The sequence below is a fragment of the Adiantum capillus-veneris genome, chromosome 19 (assembly GCF_014529385.1).
Source record: "Adiantum capillus-veneris isolate H3 chromosome 19, ASM1452938v2, whole genome shotgun sequence".
In the NCBI taxonomy this organism is placed as follows: Eukaryota; Viridiplantae; Streptophyta; class Polypodiopsida; order Polypodiales; family Pteridaceae; genus Adiantum; species Adiantum capillus-veneris.
In genome coordinates, this window is record NC_140949.1 from 152,245,449 (window position 1) to 152,254,542 (window position 9,094).

Genomic DNA, 9,094 nt, shown 5'->3' on the forward strand with positions numbered 1-9,094 from the left:
TCTTCTATCTGTTGTCCATAAAAACGCTATGGCTGAATTGAAAATATAGCTTTACTTTTCTTGATAGCTTTTCTTTGTTTTCACCAACAATGTTGCACTGATTGTCTTAGGATTCGTGTCTGAATTGACTGCTTTTGGTGTGGTAGTGTCCTTTGGTTGAGCTTTATCTGCATTCTCTTTGCTTTGATCACCTGCTTTCCTTGATGTTGACTCCATTGGCTGTAATATTGCACTTTTTTGCAATTGTTGAGCATTGTCTACCTGCATTTGAGTAACCTTTGATCTAACAAGATCCATTGTACTGTCTGGCAGGACCTGTCTCTTTGGAGGAGATTTTAGTGATGACCTTTGTGTAGCTTTCTGAACTTTAGCTTTCATTGATTTTGAATTTTCTATCACCTATTCTGGCAGCTTGAGGCTTTGCATCATCTTTAGATAGTCTTTGACTTCAGTTGGTGGGCCATCCGTAGGGGTTTGTATAAGATCATGAACTTGTTGGTATTCATTACCATGTGCATCTTGATATGCATATGTGAGCTTGATCACATGTAACTGTTTGAACACTATGGGATTTGTTGGCTTTTGACTCTGACTTGTGGAGATTAGCTGAAACTTTTGTCCCTGAAAATCTTCATATAAGCATTTGTTTGCAGATTCTGAGGGAATCTGGGTCAATTGGAAACTTCCAACAACCATATGATCTTTCAATGGTTTCTGCTTTGAAGGAGTTTTTTGACTAGAGGTTCTAGGGCTTCTAACTGACATTGTGGTTCTTGGTACTAGAGCTGAGCTGAGCTTGATGGATACATAGCTCCCCCCTTCCTAGGGTGATCACTATAGCCTGCTTCATTGTAAGAGTTCAAAATTGTTTGGCTCTGATTTAGTCTCACCTTTTGGAACTGTGAAGGTACACTTTGGATAGAACTGTTGATGTTTGGCATCTTAAACCTTTTGCATAGTTTCCTATGTATCTCCGTGAAACATGACAAATTATTCCCCAAGTCAAGCTGTAGATAACATTATCTTTGCCCTAATATTGTCTATCCCATGGATCTCCTATGATATGAGCTTCTGTGGTCTTAGGACCCAAGGCATCTCGTCTATATCTACGACTGTTTTGGTCAAAGTATATGCTCGTTTGGTCACAACATCGAAGCTTGATTTCCGATGGAGGAGAGTTTGGATTTGAACAGATTTCTGGGTTCACTCAGGTAATACCCTTCGGCTCTAGAGAGGATGGGCTATAATAGACTCTTTCCTCTGAAATGAACCATCCTTTCTGATCTATCACTGGACGCATTTCTATGTGTGGTATGTGGGCCGTTCAAACACTGGTTGATCCTTTTTGTACAGTTGCCCTTTTTGGTCTACATAGTGTGTATATGAATTATGTGTACCATATAAAGCTAACATCATTCTGTTTGATGTGTCACTTAGACTCGTGAATGATTGCACACTTGTGGCAGTGGATGCAGAATCATTTGCAAACCTAACATTCTTTTCAACCTTCGGTGATATCTGAACACCTTGACCAATTTCATGCAAGCAAGAATTTATTGTTAAAGAATCAATTTTAAGCTTTTCAAGTGCCTGTGTATCTTTATGCTGATTTTGAACTTGTAGTGCTTTTACTGGTGCTTCTAACAATAATGCAAAATCATCTCATTTCATTAAAAGTGACGAGTTGGATGCACTTACATCGAGATTTGCATTTCTAATTTGCTACCTGTTGGGCATATCCTCAATCAGAGACAACATCCCGCACAATAAGCTCGTCAAATGACTTGGTTGCGTCATGACTGGTGCACCGCACTTGACATACATGCTGACCAACATGTTTCCCCAAGAATGTGTTCGTTTCAAGTAACCCACTATCGCAAATATCAGCATGAATCCTACTTCCTTGGTACAAATCCTTCTTCTCAGCAGTCTTTAAGTGAGCTCACAAAAGAAATACTTGTTTCCTGGCCCTGGCCCTATAGAGCATATCCTGCAATTGGAGACGACATCCTGCATAGGAATCTCGTTAAAGACTTCTTGCACCATGAGTGGTGCACAGACCAACATGTTCCCCAAGTAAATGTCTTTTCGAGTAATCCACTATTGCAAATAGTACCATGAATTTACTGCCTTGGTACAAATCCTTCTTCTCAGCACAATGTGTAAGTGATCTATCATCTCACAAAAGAACTACTCTTTTCATGGCCCTGTCCCTGTTGGGCATATCCTGCAATCAGAGACAACATCCCGCATAGGATGCTCGTCAAAGACTTGTTGCACCATGACAGATGCACCGCACTTGACATACATACTGACAAACATGTTCCCCAAGTATGCATTCTTTTCAAGTAACCCACTATCCTACTACCTTGGTAAACATCCTTCTTCTTAGCACAGTCTTTAAGTGAGCTCACAAAAGAAATACTCGTTTCTTGGCCCTTCCCTTGTTGGGCATATCTTGCAATCAGACACAACATCCTGCACATGAATCTTATCAATGACTTGTTGCACAATGACAGGTGCACTGCACTTGGCATACATACTGACCAACATGTTCCCCAAGTATGTGCTCTTTTCAAGTAATCCACTATCGCAAATATCACCCTGAATTTTACTCCCTTGGTACAAATCCTTCTTCTTAGCACAGTCTTCAAGTGATCTCACAAAAGAAATACTTGTTTCCTGACCCTGCCCCTATTGGGCATATCTAGCCCTACCCCTGTTGGACATATCCTATAATCAAAAAACATCCCGCACAAGACTTGTTGCGCCATAACAGGTGCACCGCACATACTGACCAACATGTTCCCCAAGAATGCGTTCTTTTCAAGTAACCTACAATCAGTGCATTCCAAGAGACGCCACTCCAAATAGTAAGCTCTCTCACATCTTATTTTGGCAACCCCTGACTAAGAGTATCAGCATGAATTTTATGCCCATATCAGCATCTGCGTAGAGCCATATGCCTTCAAGATGCACACACATGTGATTGCATCAGGAGAGGCGCGTAAGCGATTGCATCAAGAGAGAGGCGCGTAAGTGATTACATCAAGGGAGAGGCCCTCAATTTGCATCCGCTGAAAACAACCTAGAGATTTCTGGACCTGCTCCTGTTGCGCATATCCCGCAATCAATGAACTATAAGAGCGGACATTCTGGACAGGAAGCTCCTCAAGCACTTTCTATGCTTTCTAAAGTGCACCAAATTTGGCATACATATCAACCAAGGCATTGCCAAGCACGACATTTTTTTGAAACAACCCCAAACTAACAATATTAGAGTGAATTTTTGAAGTGCACCACATTTAGCATACATATTTACCAAGGCAATGCCAAGAGACCCTCACTTCGCATCTGTTGAAAACAGACAAGAGCTTTGTGCACTGCCCCTCTGGGGTAAATCCTGCAATCAGTGCATTCCAAGAGTCCATATTCCGGACAGGAAGCTCCTCGAGCACTTTTTGTGCTCTCTAAAGTGCACCACATTTAGCAGACATGTCAACCAAGGCATTGCCAAGCACATCGTTTTTCACCAGCCTCTGGCTAATACAATATCAACATGATTTTGAAGCTCATATCAGCATCTCGCGTAGAGCCACATGCCTTCAAGCTGCACTCGTATCGTGATTGCATCTAGAGAGATACCCTCTTTGCATCTGTTGAAACAGCCTTAAGCCCTCTGGCTTGTTGCTATTGCACGTATCCCAAAATCAATGAACTCTAAAAGACAACATTAGACAACAGCCCCTGACTAACAATATCAAAATGAATTTTTTAAGCCCATATCAGGATCTTTCACAGAGTCGTATGCCTTCAAGATGCTTGCATAGGTGAGTGCATATGGACAGAGGCCCTCACCTTGCATTTTCTGAAATCAGCTGAGAGCTTTCTAGCCCTGCTCCTGTTGTATCTGGCAATCAGTGCACGATTTCTCTGTTCAATAGCATATTGCATAGAGCCACATGCCTTCAAGATGCACGCGTAGGTGATAGCAGTTGGAGTAAGGCCCTTGCTTCCCATCTGCTGAAAACAGCCCAAAGCTCGTCAAGGACTTGGTGCGCTTAGACAAGTCCACCACGCTTGACGTACATACTAACTAACGTGTTGACTAAGTATGTGTTTTTTTCAAGTAACCCACTATCACAAATATCAGCATGTATCCTGCTGCCTTGGTACAAATCCTTGTTCTTAGCGCAGTCTTTAAGTGAGCTCACAAAAGAAAGACTCATCTCTTCCTCTCTATGTTTGCTTGTGTGGTGGATATTGCTCTACCCTGAGAAAACGAAACTAGTGCTGAAACGAACTTGTGCTGCATAGAGAAGCTTGTGTGTGTGTGTGTGTGTGTGTGTGTTGTGTGTAAGTGTCCTGCTCATACAAAGAGTGCTTTATGAATTAAAACACATCTGGCATACATGTCAACCAAGGTAGTGCAAGTAACACGTTTCTTTTCTACATCCCCGGCTAACAATATCATGTAATTCCTTTGCCCATATCAGCATCTTGCCTAATGCCACATGCCTTCAAAATACAAGAGTATGCGTTTGCATTTGGATAGCTACTCTCTCTTTATACCTGATAAAAACACCCATAGCTTCTTGGCACTGCCTCTGTTGGGCATATCCCCGATCAGTGCATTCCAATAGACAGCATTCCAGACAGAAAGCACTTTTTGTGCTTTATGAAGTACACCTGTCGCATGCCCGACCAAGGCAGTGCCAAGCATCAAAGTTTTCTGTCAACAGCCCCTGAATAACAATATCATCGTAAACTCTTTTGCCGATACCAACATCTTGCATGATGCCAAATGCCTTAAAGTTGCACGTGTAGGTGATTGCATATTCTCTCTTTGCATCTGCTGAAAACAGCCCAGAGCTACCTGGCCCTGCATACCTTCAAGATGCACGCGTAGGTGATTCATCTAGACAAAGGCCAGCACTTCACATCTGCTGAAAACAACCTAGAGCTCTTTGTCCCTGCTCCTGTTGTGGGTATCCCACAATCATTGCATTCCAAGAGACGCCGTTTCAAACAATAAGCTCCTCAAGCTGCTTTTGAAGTGCACCACATTTGGCATACATATCGAGCAGTGCCAAGGACAACATCTCATCAAGGACTTGTGCTGCTCGGACAAGTACACCAGGCTTGACATACATACTGACTAACGTGTTGGCTAAGTATGTGTTATTTTCAAGTAACCCACTGTCGCAAATGTTTCATGCTGCCTTGGTAAGATTTGTGGCCCTGCATCAGCATTTCGTCTTGCGCAAGTCTCAAGACATGCTTTGTGGCACTGCCATCGCTTTTGCTACTCCTTAGCAGTAGCTCGCTCGCTTGCTCGCTCTCTTTTCTTTTTGCCTTTAATGTAAACCCCAATGAGCTGCTGCCAGGTGGCACAGCTCTCCTTGCAAGGTTCCCCAAAACGCTTCTACATAATCAAGGTAAAGAGGGGTGGGAGCATGTTGACGCTAGTTGAGCCCTTGCAGCACTGCCCCTTCAAGCCCTGCAAGAAATTTTGATGCACCAACTTGCCAACCTGCCTTTCAAAACGCAACTAACAAAATGCTAATCCTTTTGAGCGTTTCCAAGTGCCGCTCCTCTTCACCTCCTTCCCACGATCCTCTCTTCCTTGATCAAGTATCCATTAGCTCTGATACCATGTCAAAGTCAACAATGCGGAAGTGTAGAGACCATAGAGAGAGAGAGAGAGAGAGAGAGAGAGAGAGAGAGAGAGAGAGAGTCTCCTGAACCAATCAACCTTGGCAATGAATAATTGAATGTGTAATACAATGGAGACAAAGGGTTGCATATATAGCAACCTCAATAAATTGCCCTACCCAAACTTTGACAAATAATACTTAAAAGCCAAAATAAATAATGGGACCACATTGGGCAGTTCACTTGAGATGCCAAAACTCTAACAAGTCAATGTCCAACTCCTTGCATGCGAGTGAACAACCAACAGACCATTGACTTATTTACATGCATCTCATTAGAGTATGACCTAGCAGAACCATAGCTCAACAAGCATGGGACCCTCTTAGAACAAAGCACAACCAAGCAGCAATCACAATCCACTTCCCATCGCCTGACCGGCTTACTCTAGGCCATGAATTCCTTTGACTCACACATGCATACCCACGTCAAAGTTTGTTCATCACTAGCAAATACATTTGCTTTGCCGCTTCTTCCATGCTTCGTCACCACCTCTTCCATGCAAAATCACGGACTGAATGTCACACAAATCACACAACTCCTATGCACATGAAAGATTCTATCAAGTAGAATGAACTTTTTGAAAAAACCTACCTATAGGTTGCCATCACAATAAGTCGATCAAAAAGTAAAGTTTCAAGCTTTGATACGTAAAACATTATTGCATATAAGATGTTGAAAGCGAAAAAATTCTCCCCCTCTTCTCCCTCCCCAACCCCCCCCCCCCCCCCCCCCCCCCAAAACACTCGAGAGACCTCATGAGAAATCAGAGCATTGTATGTTATGTGACTTTAGGAAATTGACCTTAATTGCATGTGAAGTAAATCAATCTAATTATGCAATGAAAGTTGCATGATATTGAGGGAAATTATCTTCACAATTAAAATGGAAGGGGAAACCCTTCCATTATCAGTCGTGAAACAAGAAAGAACATTTTAACTCGTATGAAATTAATCGTCTTCTCAACTCACATAGAAAAACTCATCACCATTTTGGTCTTATGCAAATAAATTTATCCCCTTCACAAAGTCCTTTCTTTGGCCAAAAAGTCACCATTTTTGGAGACTGTGTGTTTGGATCTTTCTTTGTTGTTTTGACGTGTGTGTTTGTGTGTGTGTGTGTGTGTGTGTGAGGTGAGTGGAGCAAAAGAAAAAAAGGAAAAGGGGACATGCTATTAAGAAACATCCCCATTTGCCTAGCCATGGCTAACAACTCGATGATCAAGACAGTATGCAGCAGGGCTAGAAAAATACATTTTTCCTAACCGATCAAAATAAGGGAAAACTTGAAATTCTTCCGATTTTTAGGTCAAAAGTTGAAGCTTTTGCCGGTAATTACACTAACACTTGTGTAAATTTATCGGTTTTCTCAAGGGCAAGCTCAAAATCTATTCGGGATTTTATAATGTCAACTGGTTAAAATACACTAGACCCTGAGTTTTTTCTAACTAGGGAAGTATAGCAAAGGGGCCGAAAAGCAAATAAAGCACAGTGTACCTTGAATTTCCATGATTGAAGAAAGCCCAATCGAAGAAGTCTACGATTCTCAAGATTGTTGACCTTACACAATTTTGTCCCACAAGCACTACATGCAAAAAAGTTAGTGCTACTAGAGAATTTGACGTCGCTTGCCATCTCGCTTGCTGGCTATCCTAATGTCCCTGATGAATCGTTCTTGCGATCGTAGCCTTCTAAGCATTTCTTTTGCCGAGCAACCCTCGTCTCATCCTGCATTCTCTCACTTCTTTAGTTTTTCCATGGCAAGCAATACACAAGAAGTTTTGGACAAATTCTCACAATAATTCCCACATTGTGACTTACCTCAACATCATGAGCTTTTGTGAGGGAGGCACCGCATACCTAGCTAAGTACGATTGGGACAGGGACCGCCGACCCGGTGGGGGGGCCGGTGGTCCCCTACCCCCAATCGTTCCTAGCTCGGTATGCGGTGCCTCTCGAGCAGAAGCTCATGATGTTATGCATTGTATGAAAAACACTGACAAAGACTCAGTTTTCCTACATGAGAAAATTTATATATCTTCTTGTGGTACTGCCACATGCATATCAAGCAACAAATGCCCTCTCAAATGTACACAATTTTCTAAGGAGATTGTAAAGAAACATCGGTTTTAATCCTAACTCCCAAATTAACGGCACAAGACTCTTTGCACTTGGGTATTTGTAGGCATCAAATAAATAATTTCATTCCGTCAGACTAAATAGCAAGCATGCAATAGGCCACAAACATGCAATCACAACCAATTCAGAAAGCAAAAACAACCTCAGAGACATAATCGCTTGTACCGTCGACACTCTACGATTGTTTACATAGCTATGTACCTTTCTGATGAGAAACATTAAGTCATCCATTGAAAGCTTTCCTCTTCTTGACTGAGCAACGTCGAGTGTCTTATGAATCTTTCATAAGACACAAGTAAGAAATTCAAAATCTTCGATCAACACATGCAGTCACATGCCATGGTTTGAACATGCAAAAATACAATGTATGCAAGCGGCTCACCATGGAAAAAAAAAGAGAGAGAATTTTAATGTCGACGAGAATTATCCCAACAGACCATAAAGGTCTACTCGACGAAGAAATTTTATGCACCGCAAGGCACGGGCATCGCAACTTGAACTCTGCTTTTTATTAAATTTTTTATTTCCAAGCGTCCAAAAATGTCAAAAATAGGCCGAAAATTAGTCGAAACTCCAAAAAAGCACAAGAAAATCCCAAAAATTACCAAAAAAGTCCAAAAATTTCTTGAAAAATTCTAGAAATCTTAGAAAATCACTAACATTCACAATCAAACATTTTCAACACGCAAAAGCACACCAAAAATAGCAAATTTTATCGAAAATGTCAAATTCGACAAAATCGTCAACTTGGCCTCCGAAAATAGCAAAACGCTCAAAATTTGGCGAATGAAGGCCCAATTGTGCTCAAAATGATGCCAAAAATAGACATTTAAAACAGCTCATCAGGATCGCAAAATATGAAGTTTTTATGTGATTAAGAAAATATTAATGCAAAAATTAGCAAAAATTACCAAAATAATTACAAAAATTATCCGAAAAATACCCAAAATTTTTCTAAAAAGTCTCCACACATAGAGGATTAGTGCAACCAAATAAAATAACAAAAAGCACATCAATTCAGCTGCCAAATAATTTGATCAAAAGAATCCAAACTAGGCAATTAAACCGACAAAATTAGCGGCAAAATTAGGTCAAAATTTAACGCATTTGGAGTGTGTAAATCCCTGTTTTGAGCTTAAAAACGTAGCACTTAACCATTACACACATCAAATACGCAATCAAAAATTGAATTAATCATGCATATTAAGCACTTTTTAGGCACACACACACACACACACTAATAA